This window comes from Lathyrus oleraceus, chromosome 3, assembly GCF_024323335.1.
Source record: "Lathyrus oleraceus cultivar Zhongwan6 chromosome 3, CAAS_Psat_ZW6_1.0, whole genome shotgun sequence".
Lineage (NCBI taxonomy): Eukaryota > Viridiplantae > Streptophyta > Magnoliopsida > Fabales > Fabaceae > Lathyrus > Lathyrus oleraceus.
This window is the reverse complement of record NC_066581.1, coordinates 472,896,272-472,921,480: the sequence shown is the minus strand read 5'-3', so window position 1 is coordinate 472,921,480 and position 25,209 is coordinate 472,896,272. Positions and strand designations below refer to the sequence as shown.

The following is a 25,209-nucleotide window of genomic DNA, read 5'->3' as shown; positions in this document are numbered from 1 at the left end:
ATTTGTTGCGAGTCTTTTGCATAAATTATAAATAATATATAAATTTTGGCACTACCTGCTTGCGTCGGCGTATTTCCTGATCATCGACGAATAATCTGTCAACTTTCACATCGTCTGAATTATTATTCAATGAGTCATTAGTTTTGCCTAGCTATATATTTTCTCAAATTCGCATGTCGGCCTTCACATCTTCCGAATTAAGTTGTTTAAAAATCTACCTCTGGTATCGACACATGTCCTTTCAGACTACGGTCGATACCTGAGAATCACTTACTTTTGTAACGAAGTTGGAATGCATGGACTCAAATTATAAAATAAGTGTAATTAAATTATTGCAATCGATATTAACATATCATACAATAGGTATTGAAACAATCGCCATAACCCCTAGTCCTTAGGAAACTACTCACTCATGGTGAGGGCAAACATAATCACAGAGGTATTCATCACCAAACTCATATCAATCAAACAATACAGATGAACAATATAAGAAGAATGAATAGAAAACCTGAATTGAATTATAAACCCTATTACACAAATTTCTCCCTTGGAGACATGAGTTACAAAGAAAAGTAGAAAAATAGAAACTTGGAAACTATGAATGAAAATACAAAAGTTGGGAACCATAAACTCACATGTTATGAGTTTTATAGGAAAATAATGAAAGTGGAAAATATCATTGGTTCAATGTAAAATATTTAGATTTGATTCAGATTGAATCATGCGTAAGAGTAATAATTAGAGGAGATCTTTATATTTATGGAAGCAAAACAAAAATTGGAAATTTATCTCGCCTCCCTGCTACGGCTGGCCGTAGCAGGTCACCGCCTCTTCTACTAAAAATATTAAAAAACGGGACCTTGGGACATCATGCTACTATGGCCTGTAGCAAGCTGCTACGGGTGGTCGTAGCATCCCCCTAATTTTTATATGGGAGAAAATTCTATAATACCATTTTGCTTGCCTTTGATCCCTTCTTGTTTTGGATGCTCATTAGAACTTAGAATTCACAAAAAAAAAAAAAATACAAAGCAAAGTATAAAACATAACAAATGAAAGAAATGAAACAAACTATGATAAAATACTAAATGAAAACAACTAGGAAGAACAATACAAATACCACTTATCACATAGTAACGATAAATGACAGCTTCAAATAAAACAAATACAACTGCAACTATTCTATTTATGAAAGACAGTCATTAAGGTGCATGGGTCTTTTAATCGCCCTCTTTCCACGACCCAAATTCTCCTGGTTGTCAAGCAACTATGAGTGTTGCTATCACTTGTTGTCAAGCAACACAATCTCTAATACAATAAATTATATTTTCTTTTATGTAGAAGCACACAACTAGAATTTCTTGTTAAGCTTATCTTTAGATTAAAAAAAACAACTTATCAGCAAACAATATATCATGCATAGGTTACCTTCTACTATTAAATATTAAAAATTAATTTCTTTCAATGTCTACGCTTTTTTCAAATCTAATCTTTCAGACACTCACAAAAAGTTCTCTTAAGTGTTTATCATGTTTATCAAATCACTAATTCCTAAAATCATCCATCAATCTACAATAAATTTAAAATTACTTATTCACAACTATCACAATGCAATAAATACAGACAAGCTCAAAGGTCTTTCATGATTGTATGAGGGCTTAAGTAAAGATGAGATATTTTTGAATAATAGATTTATATTACTTTTGAGTTAGGAAAATTGTCTTGAACATCTTCTTGACTTTTTATTCTCATGATGGAGTTCCTATAAGGGTATCAATATTTTGAGCCTTAATTTATTATTCCATGAGCATCACCTTTCATATAAACAATAGCTATGGATAACTGATTTTCTATAAGAATTTGATAATAAGCAAAAAAAATTTATTTACGATTAATTAGAGCAAAATCAGAATTAAGAATACATAATTTTAAATTCCCGTATTTGTGAGCAAGCAGCTGAAACCAAATATTATCGTCTTCTTCAAATATCCGCCAAAGCCACTTAGACAATAGAGTTGTATTAAATCTCGAACAATGTTCCACTCTAAGATCGCCCAAATATTTTGGCTTGCAAAACTTATCCAAAGCCATCAAACTAATTTTCCTTTTCGATTTGTTACCTCTCAAAAGAAAGTACATTGAATTGAAATGATTTACTGACGAACCTTCTTCGGCACTTTGAAAAATGATAGGAAGTAAATGGGAATATTATTTAATACTGCATTAAGCAAAGTCACTCTTCCTCCTAAAGACAAATATCTACCATTCCAGGAGGACAACCTTCTTCTTAGCTTTGAAAGAATGGGATTCCAAGCTGCATACCTTTTATGATTTGAACCTACGAAAATACCTAGAAACACAAACGGAATAAAGACAACCTTGCTTGCCAAAACATCCGCAGCTGCTTGGAGAAAATTAGGTATCAATTTAATCCTTTTTTTTTTGCTTTTATTGAGATTCACACAAAGCTCAGTTCAAAGCCCCTCAAAATTTCCTTTTAGCTCCCTATATTGGTCCAACTCCCATTGCAAACCACCATCATATCGTGAGTGAATTGAAGTAATTCAAACTGAAAATTATCATTGACTTTGAATCCTTTAAACTCCCTAGACCATCCACCGCCATAAGAAATAAGAAAGGGGATAAGGGTCCCCTTGACGAAGGCCTCTCGAAACTAAAAAGTTCAAAGTTATACTACCATTAACAAGGACATATATTGAATTGTTAAACACCAAATCATTCATCCATTTAATCTATTTATCTCCAAAGCCCATTCTTTCCATGATTTACTTGAGGTATTCCTAAGAGACACAATCGTAAAGTTCACCTTAATCAAAAGACATGTTTTTTTTTTATCTCTTTTAGCAAGATCCATCAACTCATTCACACCCACAATCTCATTTAACATTTGTCTCCCGACTAAAAAATATCGATTGACACTTAAAAGTCAACTTATTCATGAATTTCTTGAGCCTACATGCCAACAACTTAGCAATGATCATGTAGAGGCTGACAACCAAACAAATGGGTCTAAAATCGTCCAGATATTGAGGATTATCATCTTTGGGAATTAAGGCAAAAAACGAGGTTGTTACTACTTTAGGAACTTTAGCTTCCCTATAGAACTCGTTGACAAACTTAAGAGCATCGTCCATAAGAAATTCCCAACATAATTTGAAAAAACCAAGGTTGTACCCATCAGGGCCCAGACTTTTGTCCTTATCTGTCTGCCAAATCAAACATCTGATCCCTTCCAAAGAAAAAGAAGCTTCAAGAACTTCCTACTCTTCCACTATTAGTTGCTTATAGTTTACTCCATCTAAAACAGGCCTAGTTGACATCAAGTCTTTAAATCTGGACTCAAAAATGTTGCTTAACCTCCATCTTAATTTCATCCACTTTCTCAATAATGCCTCTAGCAGTAGTGAGACCTATCGCTACCGCAAAAATGGAGTGAGGAAACTGGGACTAAAAAAAATGTCAAAGGGAGGCAAGATCAGAAGAGTCGCAACAAAATTTTATTTGTGTGCCCCTATCGGAGAGATGGGGGAAATAGTCGATAAAACACTCAAAAAGATACGTGCACGGGAAGTGCTCAAAGAGGATAAGGAATCGGTCTCGCAACTGAGATTTGGGTTCAGAAGTCGGTTACGGAAGGGAAAAGTATTAGCACCCCTCACGTCCATGGTACTCTATAGGAACCATTTAGGTTGTTTAACATACATGGGGATTTATCTATCATTGCATTATTTTCAAAAGAAATGTGTATGAAAGAGGGGTGTTTTGTTATTATAGTGCTCGTCAAGGATTGAGGCCCTTGTGTCTACGTATCACTCATTTGAGGATGAGGAATCAGAGCTCTGTAGTTCGGAGTATAAAATGTTTGTGTGTTGATTAATTTTACCTTTGAGAAAAGGGTTTTCGGGATAGTTCCCTAAGGAGCAAAAATGAGTTGGATGAGTTCTATTATTTTAAACTTGAATAAAGGTTTTATGAAAATAATGTTTGTGATTATATTGTACTAAAGTCTATGGGCGGTGGTGATTATTCTAGACAATAAGTCAAGCATCTTGCGTCTAAATTAATCAGAGTAAGTGTAAGAATGCTTCATTCTTACTCATTCTCCACCACTTAAGGCTTGTGGCGCGCAATAATAATCGTAATTTTATTGTATTTTGAGTTTGATTATGAAAATAACACTTGGCGTTGAATCAAGAGTTTGGTTTATTTGATTATGATATTTGACTTATGCAACATGAATGCGAAGTAACTAACAAGAAAATAGATAGTACCATTGTAAGGTAGCACAAGAGAAAGCCTTGTGTGTGCAAAAATGACCTAAGTCAAACAAATGATAATGGTATTACAAATATGCCCTCCTAAGGTGGTGCTATGATGTCATTCTTACAACATGAATGTAAGTTACAGATGGAAATCCAACGCTTACAAAGTATCACAAAGATAATGGAAAAAGGCCTCCAAGCAAAGGTCCTAGGATGAGATCCTCTAAGTCCAAATTGATTAAGTGAAATAGATTGTATTTGGTCTTATCATTTTATCATGTTTTTTGTTGTTTTTGATGTATGATGATAATAAAATAAATAACAAGTAAATAAACATACATGATGAGTTTGTACAATGATGATGATGGTGATAATGAGTACTTGAATTTAAATTACAAGGTAATGACATAAAATGAAATCACACGGTAAACATAATAATAATATCACAATAACAATGGTTAGTGGTTAGTAATATGTGCAAAGTGAACATTTTGAGGACTATCTATCCATAGGTTAAAAGACTCAAAATATGGCGCATCAAGGGATAACTTATGATTGATGCAAAGTATTGAAGATGATTAACAAACATCTAACAATATATTTGTAACAATGAAAGTTATACAACCCTAAGTCCATCTATCAATAATTTGACAAATAGAAAATTATATCACTCAAATAATTATAATTTGTTTTCTTTCTTTGTTTTTACTCTTTTTTTTATTAAGCAAGGTGGTAAGGAAACAAATAAGTTGACACAGTGTAAATGATATATGAATAGATAATAATGAACATAAACATAAAGTACTTGAAATAAAATAAAAAATAAAATAAATTGTGAGCAAAAAAATTGCAAAGAAATAAAGTGCAATAATATAAATGTTAGAAGTTAGTGGTTAATGGAGTCACAATAAGCAAATGGATTAGCAAGTTAGTATACACAAATATGGTTTCATCTATGCATCAAATGCTCAAGTATGGTTGAAATAGAGGCAACCTATCAATGTCTCAAAGTATCATGAATGATCCACTGATCATTCATTAATAGGTTTGAAACATTGAAGGTTTTATCAACTCTAAACAATCATGGTCATGATCTAATAGATTTAATCAACCAAAATATAATCATAATAATAGGTCAATAATACACAAGAAATGGCAATAATAATAAAGTGTGATTGAAAATGATAAATGAAAGGGAATAAGAACAAAAAATCCCAAAGAGAGTGTAAACCAAACAAAACCTACTTATCTCAAACTTGACTCAAATCCCTCTAAAAAAACAACCCATGAACAAACATCCATTTTCAACATAAAAATAAAACTAAAAGGTTAATGAACTTGAGTTGCAAAAATGAGGGGGTGAGGCTCTATTTATAGAGGAAGCAAAGTGGTTGAAGTGTGTGAAAAAGGATTCACTTTGGAGTGAAAAATAAGTTATTGTTGTTGTTCTGCGCAGGATAACCGGTTACCAGAATCAAGGTAACCGATTACCTGGGCCAAAAATGGTCTAGGGAGCCTGCGTTACACTCGTGTAATCGATTACCAAAATCAAGGTAACCGGTTACGTGGGTCAAAAATGGCATGGAAACTGCTTTTAAAAGGGGATGTAACCGGTTACCATAATCAAGGTAACCAGTTACCTGGGCCAAAAATGTGACTTTTTCCTTATTTTTGTTTTGTTACACATTTTTTCTCTCAATTTTTTAGATGTGAACATCATGCCTTGAGTCTGTGCAGTATGTCTTTTGTTATGAAGGTTAATGCAATTATGGTGATTGAACAATGAATGCATGTGTAATAGGGGCATGGATCAGATGAAAGTTGTATAAGAGGTAGGGTAAATTTTGGGGTATGACAAGACCAACAAGAATATTTCTTCTCTATCTCATTTTCATAGAGTTATGAAAAAAATTGGAATTATTATCCCCTTCTTTAATCCATGTAAGCCTCAAATTTTTACTAAGCATACTCTCTCTATAATTCATAAAATGCTAAACCTTTTTAGAAGCCAAGGCTCGAGATTTCACAAGTTCCTCGTCCTCCATCACCTCCTGATCAGAAGACGCTGCCACTTTATCAAGATCATTCAAACTCCTCATGACATCCTCCATTTCAAGATTCAAAATTCCAAAGACCTCTTTCTTCCACTTTCTCAAAATTTCTTTCAAATATTTCATCTTCTCCTTCAATACAAATGCAACCTCACCTGGATTTCGATGGACTTCCAGAAATTTCTCACCAACGAAACGAAATCCTCATGCTCTAGCCAAGCATTGAAAATTTTAAATGGCTCTGGGCCCCAATTTTTTAAACTACCTCTGTGCCAAATTGGGTAGTGATCTGAAATATCCCTCAGCCCAACATGTTGACATTCAATATTCTAACGATCTATCAAACCTGTCGAAACAATATTCCAATCAAGATTGAACGAAGTGTATTTGCTTCTAGAGTTTGGAACATCTATTAAATTATTGTTGAGAATAAAATCACCAAATTTCGACATCTCAGTTTTGTTAAGAATAGGACTTTGCCCCTTTCTTTCAGGCTCCTTCTTGATTGCGTTGAAATCACCTGCAATGCACCAATCACCAATAGGAAAGTTGGCTTTGAGATAAGTTAATTACCTCCACAATAATCTTTTTTGTGTGTGTAGATAACGGGAAGAGCACACATTTACAATGTAAAAAGTTCTATCTTGCCAAAGCACACTCAGACCCAAAAAACTTTCCCCCAGAAAGATGAAAGTTAGATAAAAAATACTAGTCTTCCACAAGGTTAGAAACCTACTTGATCTTCCAATTTATCCTTTGAACGACCACACCACATCCACCCCCCCCCCCCCCCCCCCCCCAACGAATGAATAACCTTATCATCAATACTTTGAAGCTTAGTTTCTTGAAACATACAAATATCAATAAATCATTTCCTAATTAATTGACAAAGTATTTACCATGAAAATTTGTAAACAAACTCTGGTCTCCAAAAATGGTTTGCTTTACAGCAACATCGTCAATAAACCTATAACATAAATCAGTTTATACTACAACAACAAGATTAAACCTCTAGGATTTAGGGTCTCAACAACAACAATAACATCAACAACAACAACAACGTCAATAAACATATAACATAAATTTGCTTAAACAACAACAACAATATTAAATCTCTAGGATTTAAGGTCTCAATAACGGGTCTCAACAACAACAACAACAATATCAATAAACCTGTAATATAAGTCTGTTTAAATAACCACAATAACAAAAAGATAAAATCTCTTGTTTTTCAGATCTCAACAACAACAACAACAACAATATGAATAATAATGTTTGACGTATCAGATCTTTGAAGAAGAAGTAAAAGAAAATGATTTGGATCTTTGAAGAAGAAATGAGAGCACTAAACACATAATATATTCGTATTGAAGATGATGATATGTGTTTATGACTCTTTGTTAGAGTTCTGTTTGTGTTGTTTAAACAAAAAACTGAATGCTATAGATTAATATATATATATATATATATATATATATATATATATATTATATATATATATATATATATATATATATATAATATATATATATATATATATATATATATATATATATATATATATATATATATATATATATATATATAATATATATATATATATATATATATATCATAGAAATATAAATTGATGTTGATGAGATTCGAAACATGTATACTTAATAAGTTTATCCCTCGATTTTTAAAATAATTGATAAAATATATTGGATTTTTTATTTTAAAAAATAGGGCACGTCCAGGAATTCTATCTCAGTTTTTCAATACGTGAGATGAAATTATCGTCATAAAATATATTATTTATAGTAATGAATGTAATGTGTTAAAGTTGTAAAAGTTGAGTGTGCATATAATGTAAAGTAGAGTTTATGGTGGGGTTGGTAAAAGCGGAGTGTATGGTGTATATAGTATTGAAATGTGGTTTTGTTGTGTTGCTTGGAAATATATGATTTTGTTGTGTTGAGTGTGTGAAATATGTGGTTTTCTCGAGGATAATAATTTTTTGGCTTAAATAGTCTGTTGTTTTCTATAAATTAACGAGTTTTTGAATTTGGTCCTTGTATTTTTTTTTCTGGGTCCCCTATATCTCATTTTTGTGTTGGTGTTAGTCCTTGAAATTAAAATTTTGTTTAAAAAAGACTGACTGAACTAACGGTGCACACATGGACCTGCTGAGTAGATCAACATCGTTGACGTGGCATTTTTTTTAAAAAACATTTTTTATAACCAGTACTTCCACGTCAGCTTTTTTTATTAAACTATTTCAACTAATTAGTTTAAATATAAACTATTAATATTTAATATTTCAAATTTTATATTAATATTTTAAATATTAATTAAACTATTATATTAATATTAAATATTAAATAGTTTATATTAATATTAATATTTGATAGTTTGATATTAATATTTCATTGTTAGAGTTGATTTCATATTAATATTTCATTGTTGGAATTGATTTTATATTAATATTAATAGATTAATAGTTTAATTAGTATTTAAAATATTAATATAATTTTTTTGAAATATTAAACATTAATAATTTATATTTAAACTAATTAGTTGAAATAGTTTAATATCTAAAATAGTTTAATAGTTGAAATATGAAATATTAAAAATTAATTATTTAATTAACTTAAAAATTTTAATACTAAAATATTAAATAATTGAAATATTTAATAAATTAATTATTTAATAAATTAATCATTTAATAAATTAATTATTTAATAAATTAAATAATTAAAACAAACTATTAAAAATTAAATAATTAAACTAATTAATAAACTATTTGTATATCAATTATGTAATATATATATATATATATATATATATATATATATATATATATATATATATATATATATATATTTGTTGTAACTAATTTAACAAATGTGTATTTTGGTTTAGTGGTAACATGGTTCTGTGTCAATGCATGATGTTCGGTTCATTTCCTCTTGCCACCATTTTTCAAAAACTGCACTTTAGGATTTAACATCAAAACATGTTTTTTCTTATGTAAGCCAATTTTTTTCTACTAACTTCTTTTTTTAAAAGGCATAAATGTGTGATACGTCTCGTGACTGTATATAAAATATAGTCTATCGGATACTTGACTGCAAGTGCACAGTCCAGTCGTTTTACTTTTAAAAGATATCGAATCCACAGGGACCGATGGTCAAACTAATGCTATCGATGTTACTATGTTTAGCTAATGAGATGATTTTTAGAGGTTTGGTTGAACAAAAATTAAATCTAAAGGAAGTTAAGTTTTTAAGAGAATTTTAATGGAGGGATATCAGTATGCAACACATTAATCGTCAGGGTTTCGATAAGTCACCAGTGTATATTTTAATTACCAAATATCTTTTAGTAGAAAATACTCATTTAAAAGGCTTTATCTCACACTTCGTGATTGTTGACTCGGACTATACTTTTAAGTCAGAATGTACGCTCTCGCTGTCCCATTTGAAGTTAAAAATATTTTTTGAAAATAAATAAGTTCTAATTATTTTTAAAGTGCTCTCGATGTTTATAAAATCAATGCCTAGTTTTTACTATCCAGCTCGACCCTCAACCTCTCGCGATTGTCGGTTCTAACCTTAGTTAATTTTCCACTCTCGTGATAAAACCGTATTAAATAGCTTCTCACTCTCGTGACAAAGTTAATTAAATTTAAATTAAAAACCACAGCCAAAAAGGTTATTTGAGAAAAGAAGTTTACACCGATTATTATTAAATCTCGTCTAATTAAATTGTTTACATACCGATACCAGTAGTTTAGTCGAACATATTAATTAATGCAAACATAGACGAACATAAACAACTTAACAATAAGGCAAACATGATTATTTAATAATAAAGCAATAATAATAATAATTGAATAAAAACCTGGAACTTTGATTAATCGAATATGTTGAATCTTGAAGTACTTGAGCAGTTCTCCACAGGTTGGTAGGATTCTGCTTCTTCGAAACAATTGCTTCAACTAAATTAAATAAATTGCAGTAGTTCCCCAGTGTAGAAAACTACTACTTTTGGCTAAATGAAAAACGGAAAGGGAAGAGAAAAAATCAAAGCTCTGAATGGAACGGTAAACAAATTGCGGTAAAAGAAAACAGTGTTGCTGAAGAAAAAATAATAGAAAACAAAATTGCTGTGGAAAATAAATGCAGAGAAAGATCTTGAAAGTTGGCTTCAGGGAGGAAAATCAAGCGTGCCCGTAGGTTTCCAACTTCCCTCCTTTTATAGTATCCATTTGGTCTTCATAGTTGAGAGAAATAAGGGTGACTTGGTTGAGTGGGAGATTCACGGGAAAATGGGTTGAGGAGCGAAAAATGGGGCGTATGGATCACTTCTGTTGAACAATTCATTACGCTGCTTTTGGCCGTGTGACATTCGTGGTGGGCCTGTGACGTTCGTCACAACCAGGGCGTGACGGTCGTAACGAGGTTTGTGACGGTCGTCACCTGCACAGAATTTATATTTTTTTCTGGTTTTTCTGCTGTTTCTCTTCTATTTCTTCTTATTTTCCTTCCTTTTCTATACTTTTCTCATTTAAGCATGTGAATTGAAATACCTGCAAAAATAACCCGAACACTTGCGGAATAATCGGAATATAGATGAAAATGGTACGATTTTTGAATGTAAACCAAAGCAAATATACGATGTATTTTCGCGTTATCAAACTCCCATATACTTGAATCTTTTCTTGTCCTCAAGCAAATAGTCAGTATAAAATTCGAAACACTAGTTAAACGCGAATACATGACACATTTCCAATTCGTACGTGGTTGTTAGGTATTCCGTTAGAATAACAGATACTCAAGTAAAACATTAAAGATACAGTGACGACACAAGCAATAAGCATTAACATAGATCTCTCTTTTGTACAAACCAGTTCAAATCATGCTATTATAGCTCAACCTAATGTCTCTCGTTCCTATTTCACCCGGTTTCATTCTAGCGCAATCACATTAAGCCCTTTGCCTTTACACGCACTTAGTGAAGTAGCCGGTTAGTGGCTTTGATCCTTTTTTAGCACGGGGTCTGGTACACTAGTGTGGTAACCCTTTATATATCCCATTTGAAGGTTGTGGAGGATCGAACCGTAGGTCTCCCTACCGAGTCCAGTACCAGGTACCTCTGAACCAACCGACAATGGGTTTTTCTTTCCTTTTGTATATCTTGCAACCGTTTGTATGGTGCATTTTCAATTTTTCGATGGCAAAAGTATGAAGGATCTTCTTAATTCGTAGGCATCAATCACTTATATTCATCGGCTCTTCACATGGTTTGTGTTTAAGACGGTGTTAACTGCTAGTATAAACTACTAGGGGTTAATCTAGAACGGAGACTTAAGGTATCGATATATTGGGTATTCAAACTGATCTCGTAGAAGTGAGAGATCTAAGGTGTCAGGACGATATCAATCTTGTTAGATTTTTCTCAGTTTCCTAACAGAATCTATGTAAGACAACCTATATACTCGTAGGGTGTGCATTTAACATAAAAACAAAAAAAAATTGTTATGGCAAATTAGATAGAAATAAATGAAAGATTAGATACGAACAAATAAACGAAAGATAAAATTTTTGTTATGGCTAAAAATAGGAACAAATAAAGGAAAGACAAGTATTCCCTCCCACACTAAAACAAAGCATTGTCCTCAATGCGACAAAATAAAGTGGGAAAAGGGAAGAAATAGGAGGATCGCTACTCTTCACCACAACGTTGGGCTCTGTGTGCTCTAACTCTTTCTCGTGCACGTTCACTTCTACCATGCTGGGTAGGACCCAATCCCACATACTAAGTGTACTCCTGGATGGCATCAACACGGTGTGTCAAGGCACTCATCTCTTCGGAAAGTTCTGTCATCCCTTAGTCATGCCAGTTTGCATAGTCATGTTGATCCCTCTGTATTTGCTGGATCGCTTGCATCATTTCTATCTGACGCTCTTCCATCCTCTGGTTATATCGCAACATCTCAGCATAGATGTCTTCCATGGTGGCAGGTCGGTGCTCATTTCTTCATTGGCTTCTCGAAGATGTCTCTGCAGCATGCTCAGGAGGTGGCTATGGCACCTGTCATTCCATCTCTTCTTCAATTTCATCGGTTCCATTATCATTAGGATCTTCTTCATTGGGCTCAGGAGCATTTAGATCGAAAATCCAATTTTCCATATTCTGCGGATCTGTACGGTTCCTGTTGGGCATAATGATGCATCGAACTATCTTGTTCTGAACCACTGGGTGGTATCTCCCATCGTCTCTGATCTTGATGAGGTGCGAGGAACGACAATAGTCGATGTTAAGGAACTCGACCGGCAAGGCACGTAAGTTGGCGAGTCTATCCCCCAGATTTAGGCCTAATGATATAGAGGTGATGATTCCTCCAAAACAGAACGCCGTGTTGCCTCTCATGCAGGCAGCCTGGATGTTGGCCAACAAGAACGAGGTGGCATTGAACACCACCGGAGTGAACACACAGTGAAGGAAGAAAAGCTCCTTAGAGTTTACCTTATGGTTGTTGACTCTTCCGAAGACCGTGTGTCCTAAGATCCGGTGGAAATATCTGATAGTTGGGTTGTGAATGTACGTTGCGTTGAGCACATCCCAACTTGTGACGTTCACATTGGTGAGGATGTGCCACACTCCAAATGCTATTTCTGACCATCCGTCAGGGATACAGCAGTAAACTCCATCTCCATGTCGAAAACCAAGTATTCGCGCTATTTGAGTTTGGTTCAAGGAATACTCAGTACCGAACATTCTAAATGTGGTGGCTCCGGTGAGGAACTGAGTTGCACTAGGAGGTGTTATATAAGAGAACGAACTCAGGAATTCCAGGGTCAGCGCCTCATAAGTTGGTTGTGGGTTGGTGCAGAGTTGCGTCAAACCAGAGGAGTTCATCATCCATTCCACACCATCTGATAGCCCCAACTCTGTCAGACAGTCATTATCAACGTACCTCGTAGGTTGGAATGAACGTTCATAGAACCTGAGGTAGTTGTCTCTTTGTCTTTCGCCGGCTTCTCCCTCTCTGAATGTGATATTTGAAAGGTCGGGAGCAGGTCTCTCTTGACGGGCCATTGAGTATGCGAATTGCAAATATAGGTTTTGGTGGAAGAGATGGATTTCATGAGTTATAGGGAACTCACTTGTTTTTTGCTTAAAATAGGAGGTGGTGGAAGGGTTAATGGAGAAACAGAGCGAACGTTCTGGATCCATGACGAGCGTCACAGGGTTGTTACGGTCGTCACACGTAACGGTCTTGCGTAACGGTCACATGCAACGGTCATATGTAACAGTCATATACTTCATGTGTGACGGGCGTGGCGCTTCTATGACGGGCGTAACACATAATGTGACGCTCGTCACATGCAACGGTCACAATTTTGCGAAAACGCCAAAAAATATATAAATTAAAATAAAAAGAAAAAAAATTTATTGCATGCTTAATTTCTAACTGTTTGCATGTTATGAGTGTAAAGACAGTAACATTATAGAAACACAATAAAGACATTAGCCACACGGTAATAAAATAATTGCAGCAGCAGTATAAAATAAAATAGCAGCAATATGGAATTAATAGCAGTAACAAAATTAAACTGACGGAGGTAAATTAAATTGATCATAGAAGCAAAATAAATAACAATGTCATTTATATTAAATGTAAATACTAAAGTTAAATGTGACATGAAGCATTAAAAGAATAATAGCAATAAAGTGCTCCCTCCCCACACTAAAACATAGCAGTGTCCTCATTGCTTTAATGTGAGTAGGAAAATTCAGCGATCGATGTAATTAGCCACGGTGTTGTTCCAAAGCAGCTACAGCCTGGTTCAAGTGATCAAAATGTTCAACGGCGACATCCATGAAGCCTAAGACATCAAGGCGCATGCTTTTTAGTTCCTCTTTCACATTAGTAATGTCAGTATGGAAACCATCAAAACAGGTAAGGATTATGGTCAGATTTTCGGCATAGGATGGAATTTCTGGTTCATCCAGATTATAGTAGTTTGGAGGTGTTTAAGGGTCAGACTCATCAACAGAGATATGATCCTCTAAATACTCATAAATAGGTGGTGTCTCAGGAGGTGATGGTGGAGCAATGTGGTGTTCATCTAAATCATATAGCCAGTTATTTCGGTTATGAACACTTGTTCTCTCATGGTTTGGTAAGGTAAATAGCTGGAAAACTTCATTATTAATTAGGTAGTCAAAAGTATCTGACCCAAGGTTTCCTATAATTCTTCGGTCGAAGCAAAAGTCAATATCCATGGGTCGGATATGTCCAAAAGGTGTACGCTCGTTAAGTGGGCGTCTAAGTCCAATGGCATCAGCTATCATGGTTACTAGGCCGCCTATTATGATTGGGGCGCGATTTTTCTTTGCAAGGTGAACAAATCTTTCCATCATAAATGTTACAGCATTGACATGTCGACCTTGGTCGACACAGAGTAAGATGAAAAGTTCATCCCTTGACACTAAGGTGTTGTTCGCTTCTTTTCCAAATAGGGCGTGGGCTAGTATTTTATGGAAGTAGCGGATAACAGGGTTGTGTATCATTTGGGAGTGCATCTCGTGTGGGTCAGGGTGGTGGTCTCCAGTTAAACTACCCCAAAAGTAATCTAAGTCGATATCATCGATTAATTCCTCCTGGCGGGTAGTGAATACAAATGGGCCACTAGGAAATCCTAGAAGGTCAGCAAGGTCTCTACGGTTATAAGTGAAATTCATACCAAACAGCCTAAAGGAAATCAACCCTTTGTTGAGTCCGTAACCATGCTCGGGGTTGTAAACTAGGGAGCTAAGGAATTCTAGGGTAAGCTCACAGTATGTGACAAACCTTCTCTTAATAATAGCATTCTCCCAACCTAGCCGGTTAAACATAAACAAGATGTTATCGCGGATACCTAACCTATCTATGGCAGGTCCATCATAATATATGGATAAATCCATATCCTTCTGAGCTAAATAATCATAACACCTTCTCTGAACTCTGCCTCTGAAAACCGTATCTACTGGTTGCATGATGAAAGTTAGTTACTAACTAGTTATAAATTCGCATGTTAATCAGTATCCAATATTTCTAAATTAGTAACAAGAAACAACAAGTACATTACTGCATAGAATCAAGGAAAAGGAGAAAAATAAAAGTAATAGTCAAAGAAGGAAAACGCTTAAAATGCAAAACATAAAAATAACAAAATCAATAGCAAATTAAAAAGAGGCGGGTTGTCTCCCACTAAGCACTTTGTTTAATGTCGTAAGTTCGACAGTAACGTTGCGATATATCAGTTTTGGGGTTGAGTGGAGAACTCTATAAGTCTTAGACTATTTGAATAGTCTCTATTGTCAATATTATGATAATGTTTTAATCGCTTCCCGTTTACCATGAACGGTTCACTATTTCTACCCTTGATTTCTATCGCACCACTTTTAAAAACTTTTGTAATTTCGAAAGGGCCTGACCACCTAGATTTAAGTTTTCCCGAAAAAAGCTTAAGTCTTGAATTAAATAGTAGCATTGCGTCACTGACATTAAACTCTTTCCTAGATATACGTTTATCGTGCCATTTTTTGGTTCGTTCTTTGTATATCTTGGCATTCTCATAGGTGTCTAGTCTAAGTTCTTCCAATTCGTGAATGTCTAAAATTCGCTTCTCACCTGCGGAAGTATAATTTAGATTTAGGGTCTTAATTTTCCAATAAGCTTTGTGTTCTAACTCCACAGGGAGATGACATGATTTACCATAGACTAATTTAAAGGGTGTGGTCTCTATTGGGGTCTTGTAGGCTGTCCTATATGCCCACAGAGCTTCATTTAGTTTAGATGACCAGTCTTTTCTAGATATTCCGACAGTCTTTTCTAGAATTTGTTTGATCTCTCTATTCGAAACTTCGACTTGCCCACTAGTTTGTGGGTGATAAGGTGTTGCTACACGGTGCCAGACTGCATACTTCATAAGAGATTTTCCAAAGATATTTGATATGAAATGGGAGCCATCGTTACTAACTACTAGTTTTGGCATACCGAATCTAGGAAAGATTATGTTCTTGAACAGCTTAATCACTACTCGTGTGTCATTTGTCGGAGAAGCTACAGCCTCAATCCATTTTGAAACGTAATCGACAGCTACGAGTATGTACTTATTACCAAAAGAAGACGGGAATGGTCCCATGAAGTCAATCCCCCACACATCAAAAACTTCCACTTCTAAGATGCCTGTTTGTGGCATTTCGTCGCGTCTTGAAACGTTACTAGTGCGTTGGCACCGGTCGCAATTTATAACCATATTATGGACATATTTCCATAGAGTAGGCCAAAAGAGGCCAGATTGTAAGATCTTAGCACAAGTTTTTGAAGTGCTTGCGTGCCCACCATAGGGAGCGGAATAGCAATGAGAGATTATATCGTCTATTTCATCCTCAGGAACACATCGATAGAAAATACCGTCGGTACCTCTCTTGAAAAGCAGAGGTTCATCCCAGTAGTACTATTTTAGATAATGAAAGAATTTCTTCTTTTGTTGGTATGATAGGTCCGACGGAAGTGCTCCAATAGCTAGGTAGTTGACAAAATCAGCGTACCATGGCAGAGTTATATTCGTATGAATTTCTTCCACGGATTCTTCTATTTCGGTATCATTTAAGGTTAGTTCAGACATGTCGCTTTCCATTTGGGCTATAAGTCGTTCGTAAGGGAAATCGTCATTGATTGGAATTTGTTCAGGCTTATTCCCTTCTATTCGTGATAAGTGGTCTGCTACTACGTTCTCAGTACCCTTCTTATCTTTTATTTCTAAGTCAAATTCTTGTAAGAGTAGGATCCATCTTAAGAGTATTGGTTTGGCATCTTTCTTACTTAGCAAGTATCTAATAGCAGTGTGATCAATATAGATGATGATTTTTGCTCCTACTAAGTAAGAACGAAATTTGTCTAAAGCAAACACAACGGCTAGCAGTTCCTTTTTAGTGGTGGCGTAGTTCATTTGGGCAGGATCTAATGTTCTACTTGCGTAGTAGATCGCATGAAGTTTTTTATCCTTCCTTTGTCCTAGCATTGCGCCTACGGCATAGTCACTCGCATCACACATGATTTCGAATGGTAATCTCCAGTCAGGTGGTTGCATGATAGGTGCGGTGATTAAAGATGTTTTTAATTGTTCAAACACTGTTAAACATTTCTCATCAAAGATAAAGTCAACGTTTATCATTAATAAACCAGACAGTGGTTTGGTAATCTTCGAGAAATCTTTGATAAAGCGTAGGTATAAAGCGGCGTGTCCTAAGAAGCTTCGTATTTCTCGTACGGTTTTTGGAGGTTGAAGATTCTCTATGATTTCGATCTTAGCTTTGTCTTCTTCAATTCTTTTATCAAATACTACATGTCCTAGCACGATTCCTTGTTGGACCATGAAATGGCATTTCTCCCTGTTCAAGACGAGATTCACCTTTACGCATCTTTCAAGTACCATTTCAAGGTTTGATAGACATCCTTCGAAGCTCTGCCCACAAACAGAAAAATCGTCCATAAAGACTTCCATAATGTCGTCTATAAAGTCAGCGAAGATTGATATCATGCATCTTTGGAATGTTGCGGGAGCGTTGCATAGTCTAAATGGAATTCGTCGATAATAAAATGTACCATAAGGGCATGTGAAGGTTGTTTTCTCTTGGTCGTCAGGATGGATATGAATTTGAAAGAATCCTGAATAACCGTCTAGATAGAAGAAGTGGGAATGCTTAGCCAATCGTTCAAGCATTTGATCAATGAAAGGCAGAGGAAAATGATCCTTTTGAGTGGCTTTGTTTAGTTTCTATTAATCGATTCACATTCTACTTCCAGTCACAACTCTTTGTGCTATAGATTCGCCCTTTCGTTCTTAACAACTGTAACACCCTCTTTCTTGGGTACTACATGAACGGGGCAAACCCATTGACTATCGGAGGTCGGGTATATGATTCTTGCATCTAATAACTTCTTTACTTCATCCTTGACTACAGTACTTAAGATTGGGTTGATCCTTCTTTGGTGTTCTCTAGAGGTTTTACAATCTTCCTCTAGTATAATGCGATGCATACAGATAGAAGGAATCATTCCTTTTAGGTCGGAGATGTTGTATCCTAACGCAGTTGGATATTTTCTTAAGACATCTAGTAACTTTTCAGTTTCCATCTGTCCTAAGTCTATGTTGACTATTATTGGTCTTTTGAGTTCAGTGTCTAGGAATTTGTATCTTAGGTTCTTTGGTAGTGCTTTTAATTCTAAGTCTAGTTTCTTCGGGCATGGCATGTGATTGGGTGTAAGTGTTAAGCATTCCCTTATACTGTCATTTTGGTATGGTTCACGCCAATTATCATCTTCAAAGAATGGAGGGATTTGGATTTTCATTATATCAGAATATATGGTTTCTTGCATCTCCCTCTCTCTTACACACTCGTCTATGACATCAAGTAGATAACATGTATCGTCTATAGCTGGCGCTTATAAGAATTGTGTCAAGATGAATGCAACCTTTTCTTCTCCAACTTCGAATGTTAGCTTACCTCTTTTCACGTCTATTATGGCTCTGGCGGTAGCTAAGAATGGCCTTCCTAATATAATAGGTGTAGTGGCATCTTATTTGATGTCCATGATTATGAAGTCTGTAGGAATGTAGAATTGTCCTACACGTACTGGGACATTCTCTAGTATACTAACAGGATATTTGATTGAGCGGTCAGCTAGTTGAACAGACATCTTGGTTGGTCTTAGTTCTCCCATGTTGAGCCTTTTACAGATGGTTAAGGGCATTACACTAATGCTGGCTCCTAAGTCGCATAGAGCTTTGTCTATGACGAACTTTCCAATGACACAGGGTATGGAGAAACTACTTGGGTCTTTTAGTTTGGGAGGCATGTTGTTTTGGATTATTGCGCTACACTCAGCAGTAAGTGTAACTGTTTCGTTATCCTAGATCTTTTTCTTATTAGATAGGATCTCTTTAAGAAATTTGGCATATGAGGGCATTTGTGTGATGGCTTCTGTAAAAGGAATTGTAATATTTAGTTGCTTCAGAAGTTCAACAAATTTCAACAAATTTCCTAAATTGCCCTGCAGTTTTAGAATTTGTGAGTCTTTGAGGATACGGAATGGGTGGTTTATAAGGTGGTTGAGGCACATAAGGTTTTTATTTCTCTTCGGCCTCTTGGGTATTATCTTCCTTCTCCTTCGGTTCACTTACCTTCTCAGTTGTTGTTTTGTCAGGTTTTTGGTACATGGCTGGATTTTAGAGTCTTGGATCCACGGGTCCGTCTAGTTCTTTTCCACTTCTCAATATAACGGCATTTGCATGTCCTTTTGGATTAGGTTGTGGTTGTCCAGGAAATGTGCCAGCGGGAGCAGCAGTAGATGCTTGTTGTTGAGCCACTTATGAAATCTGTGTTTCAAGCATTTTGTTGTGGGTGACTAAGGCGTTTACTTTGCTCGCTAATTGTTTAAGTTGCTCACTAGTATGTATGTTTTGGTTCAAGAAGTCTTTGTTTGTTTGAGCTTGGGTAGCTATGAAGCTTTCCATCATTAGTTCAAGGTTGGACTTCCTACGCATGTTAGGAGCATTAGTAGCTGGCTTTTGATATCCAGGTGGAACAGCGGGTGCTTGGCCAGGTGCATACAAGGCGTTGTTGTTCTTGTACGAAAAGTTGGGATGGTTTTTCCAACCTGGGTTGTAGGTATTCGAATAAGGATTTCCTTGTGCGTAATTTACTTGATCAGTGGGGACTCCTGCTAATATCTGACATTCTGGTGCAGTGTGTCTAGGAATTCCACATAACTCACAGTTTGGAGTTACGGCAGCCACGGTGGTTGCGGGTGGTATGGTCAAGTTGTCTAACTTTTGAACAAGGGCATCTACCTTTGCATGGATGTGGTCAAGGCTACTGATTTCATACATATCACCTTTCGTTTGGGACTTTTCTACTGGAGTTCTTTCACCTCCCCATTGGCAATGGTTTTGGGCCATGTTTTCGATGAGTTGTATGGCTTCGTTGTATGGCTTGTCCATAAGTGCACCGCCTGCGGCAGCGTCTACTATCAGTCTTGTGTTATATAAAAGCCCATTGTAAAATGTGTGAATGATCACCCAGTCTTCGAGACCGTGATGAGGACATATCCTCATCATGTCTTTGTATCTCTCTCACGCGTCGTAGAGAGATTCTGCATCTTTTTATCGAAATCCGTTGATTTGAGCTCTCAGCATAGCAGTTTTGCTTGGCGGAAAATATTGGGCTAAGAAAACGTTCTTCAGTTCTTCCCATGTAATAACTGAGTTGGATGGCAAGGATTGTAACCAAGCCCAAGCTCTGTCTCTTAGAGAGAAAGGAAAAAGACGTAGTCTTATCGCATCCTGAGATACACCATTCGCCTTCACAGTGTCTGCGTACTGCACAAACTTGGTCAAATGTTCATTAGGGTCGTCCGTAGGATTTCCAGCAAATTGATGTTGTTGGACAACTGATAATAGTGAGGGATTCAACTCGAAATCGTTTCGATCGATAGCAGGGGAAACAATGCTGTTGTGAGGTTCTTGTTCGGACGGAGTAGCGTAGAACTTAAGAGGACGATTATGTGGTCCTACTGCAGCCAGGGTTGGTTTTTCAACTGGTTCAGTAGTAGGAAAGAAGATATCGGGAATATCGTACCTTCATTGGTACTCTAATATTCGACGTCTTAAATATAAGAAACGCTCTATTTCTGCGATTGGTGGTGCTAAGTTTTCGCCTTGTGAGCGAGTACTTGGCATACAATCGGGAAATAGGGGAAAGGAGATTAGTTTTTACCTTAATCTATACTGCGCAACGAAAGAATCGTACTATTTGACTAAATCAGGTCCCCGACAACGGCGCCAAAAACTTGATATGTGTCATGACTGTATATAAAATATAGTTTATCGGGTACTTGATTGCAAGTGCACAGTTCAGTCGTTTTAGTTTTAAAAGATATCGAACCCACAGGGACTGATGGTCAAACTAATGCTATCAATGTTACTATGTTTAGCTAAGGAGATGATCTTTAGAGGTTTGGTTGAACAAAAATTAAATCTAAAGGAAGTTAAGTTTTTAAGAGAATATTAATGGAGGGATATCAGTATGCAATGCATTAATCGTCAGGGTTTCGATTAGTCACTGGTGTATATTTTAATTACCAAATATCTTTTAGTAGAAAATACTCATTTAAAAGGCTTTATCTCACACTCTCGTGATTGTTGACTCGGACTATACTTTTAAGTCAGAATGTACGCTCTCGCTGTCCCATTTGAAGTTAAAAATATTTTTTAAAAATAAATAAGTTCTAATTGCTTTTAAAGTACTCTCGCTGTTTTTAAAATCAATGTCTAGTTTTTACTATCCAGCTCGACCCTCACACTCTCGTGATTGTCGGTTCTAACCTTAGTTAATTTCCCACTCTCGTGGCAAAACCGTATTAAATGGCTTCTCACTCTCGTGACAAAGTTAATTAAATTTAAATTAAAAACCACAGCCAAAAAGATTATTTGAGAAAAGAAGTTTACACCGATTATTATTAAATCCCGTCTAATTAAATTGTTTACATACCGATACCGGTAGTTTAGCCGGACATATTAATTAATGCAAACACGGACGAACATAAACAACTTAACAATAAGGAAAACATGATTATTTAATAATAAAGCAATAATAATAATAATTGAATAAAAACCTGGAACTTTGATTAATCGAATCACTACGCCAAATAAGGGAAAAGAGGGCGCTTATTTTGGCCTATAACAACGCTTTTAAGCGCCCTCTAAAGTGGCGCTGGCATAGGTAAAGACAGCGCTTTGTTTTCCTGGAGAAAGCGCTGTCTAAAGTGGCCACATTATAGTGCGCTTTCAGAAAAAAGCGCCCTCTGGAGTGGTCCATAAAGGGACACCTTAGAGGGCGCTTTCTGGAAAAAGCGCCCTCTAAAGTTGTCAATGTAAAGTGTTTAAAGGGCGCTTTCAGGAAAAAGCGCCCTCTAAAGTTGTCAATGTAAAGTGTTTAGAGGGCGCTTTCAGGAAAAAGCGCCCTCTAAAGTTGTCAATGTAAAGTGTTTAGAGGGCGCTTTCAGGAAAAAACGCCCTCTAAAGTGTTAGTTATTTTAAAAAAATTTGTTTGAAAAACAGTGGATATTTAATTGGTAACCTGTTCGCATGCTGCAAAAGTGTAAAATTCATATTGAATTCATCCTTTAATCCAATGTTATACACCATTAATCCATTGATATATACAACATGAATCCATTTATATACAACATTAATCCTTCATATATACAACATTAATATATGATTCTTTGATCAACAATATACAACAACATATTCATGATTTAGTAAAAGTACAACAACAATATACACTATTAGTCTCGAAAGATCCATAGCAACCAACACCCAGTGACCACTGTATCCAAAAGCTGTCTAGTAGTTCTAACCAATACTAAACAAAGTAACGCCCATCCACCCATGATGAATAATAGCAAGTGTGCATAATAGGCAGGAGGAACTGAATACAAGATAACATTTTTGTTAAACTAAAGTTTTGTATAGCCTAAAACAAAAATAAGCAAAGGGAATCGAGTAACAAACCTATTGAGACAGATCGAGTACACCTCGCATAACTGAATGGAAAAAAATAGTATCAGAAGGCTTCTAAAATTAAATGAAAACAGTACAAGTTTAGAAAACATTAATTAAGATTAAAAAAGCAAATCATATCATTACGTGTAGCACAAGTTATTGGTCAAACTCTGTAGCTGGTCTGCAGTGAATTTATTTTCATCATACAGCACATGATAATGCGTTGGTCGACTAGTCCCCTGCAAAAAGAACACGTCCAAATGCAAATAACACAGAACTGTCAAAAGGCGATTGAGCAACAAATAGTAAACAATGGCATAAAGTTAAATGACATAGCTAATATTACCTGAATTCCTGCATGGCTGTTAAGGTAAAAATCAAATTCCCTAGGGTGACAAATGCTGGTGTCTACCACGGTTCCTTTGACAATTTAGAACAACAAAATCAGCAAAAAGTGATAAATTCAAATGATAATATATACCAGCTACGTTGAGAAATATATTGAAAAAACCTGGCATAATATTTCCACTTCTATTGGTCTCTTTGGGGTTGACAGGAAAGAGACGGGTGTGATGTCTCTTTTGGACCACTACAAAAGTAACTTTAGGTAGATACCCATCCTCTATTGAGACACAAGCCTGATGAAAAAAAATTAGTTGGTCTTCAGCACTCCAATGTACTTCAAATTTTACACCCTTGTCTCTTGCACGAATGATTGACTTCATAATAGCCATTTTACCTGTAATAAAGAAAACAATTAAAATCAGATGACAAATGTAAAAACAATTAAAATCATAAAAGTCATTTTACCTGTAATAAAGAAAACAATTAAAATCATTTGACCTGTACCTTTTTCACTAAGTTCTCTTTCTTTTCTTGGTTGGAATATATTCTACATGTCTCTTAACAACACGGACGGTTGGATTGATCCAAATACCCTCATTATGATCATTTCTAATATATGAATCATTTGATATAATATTCTCATCTTGATCATTTCTGGTAAACGATTCAATCTCAACATCAATATCACCTTGATCTCCAGTGTTTTCATCAATTACTTTGTTGGAAAAAAGAACTATAGACCATTTTGTACTTTTCGGATCATTGACATAGAACACTTGTCTAGCTTGAGAGGCTAGAATAAAAGACTCATCTTTGTATCCCACCCTATTAAGATCCACTTGCAAAAATCCTGACTTATCCATTCGAATGCCGTTATTATTTTCAACCCACTTGCAACCAAATATAGGAATCTGAAACTTCTCATAATCAAACACCCAAATGCGCTCGATAACACCAAAATACGACAAATTTGCAAATTTGGGGTTTAAGTCCTTCACACTTGATATGTGCATTGCTTCAGCTACCACGGTGACACCACTATTCTGCATAGTACTTTTATCATCTTGTTCTTTGGTATAAAATGTGTATCCATTAATCGCGTATGCGCTATAAGAAAAAACATGGAAACTTGGACCATATGCTAAGCATCTCAACCTTTCTGTTATTGAAGCGGGATCTGAATAATACTTTGAATAAATATGATCCTTAAACCAAGGTATAAAACATCGATTGTGCTCTCGTACTATCCAATTTTCATTTCTATTGGGATTTAAACCTCGGAGAACATCCTTGTGAATTTCAACATACGGCTCAACCTCATTCTCATTGTGCAGAACATACAAATGCACTTGATCCCGTTCGACCCTTGATACTGCCACGATTTTATTTCCAATTAGATTTTTTCCTTCTTTCTTTTCGACAAGCTGAGACTTGGGGAGTCCGATTGACTGAACATTAGACAAATATTCAGTACAAAACTCAATCGCTTCTTCAACAATGTATCTTTCAACCATACAACCTTCTGGTCGACTTCGGTTCTTCACGTACCCTTTTAATATTTTCATATAATGTTCAACAGGGTACATCCATCTCATATAAGCTGGTCCACACAATTGTGTCTCTTTCACAAGATGAACAACTAGATGTACCATTATGTCAAAAAATGATGGAGGAAAAAACATTTCAAGCTCACACAAAGTAATAACGATTTCTTTTTGCAACATTGGTAAGATCGCAGGATTGATCACCTTACTGCAAATTGACTTGAAGAAAGAACACAACTTAGTTATAGAGCTTCTTACTTTTTCTGGAAGAATAGAACGTATACCTATTGGGAGAAAATGTTCCATTATAACATGGCAATCATGGGTCTTTAAACTCTTTAACTTGAGGTCTTTCATAGACACAAGTCTTCTAATA

The 25,209-nt window shown here is 35.5% G+C and overlaps 1 non-coding gene across 1 annotated transcript; it reads left to right on the top strand.

Annotated features, from left to right (window-relative positions):
- Positions 1-20,467: 20,467 nt before the first annotated feature.
- Positions 20,468-20,574, top strand: LOC127133921 (small nucleolar RNA R71). The gene has a single exon (XR_007807717.1). It is a non-coding gene; the product is annotated as a small nucleolar RNA R71 (small nucleolar RNA).
- Positions 20,575-25,209: the final 4,635 nt, after the last annotated feature.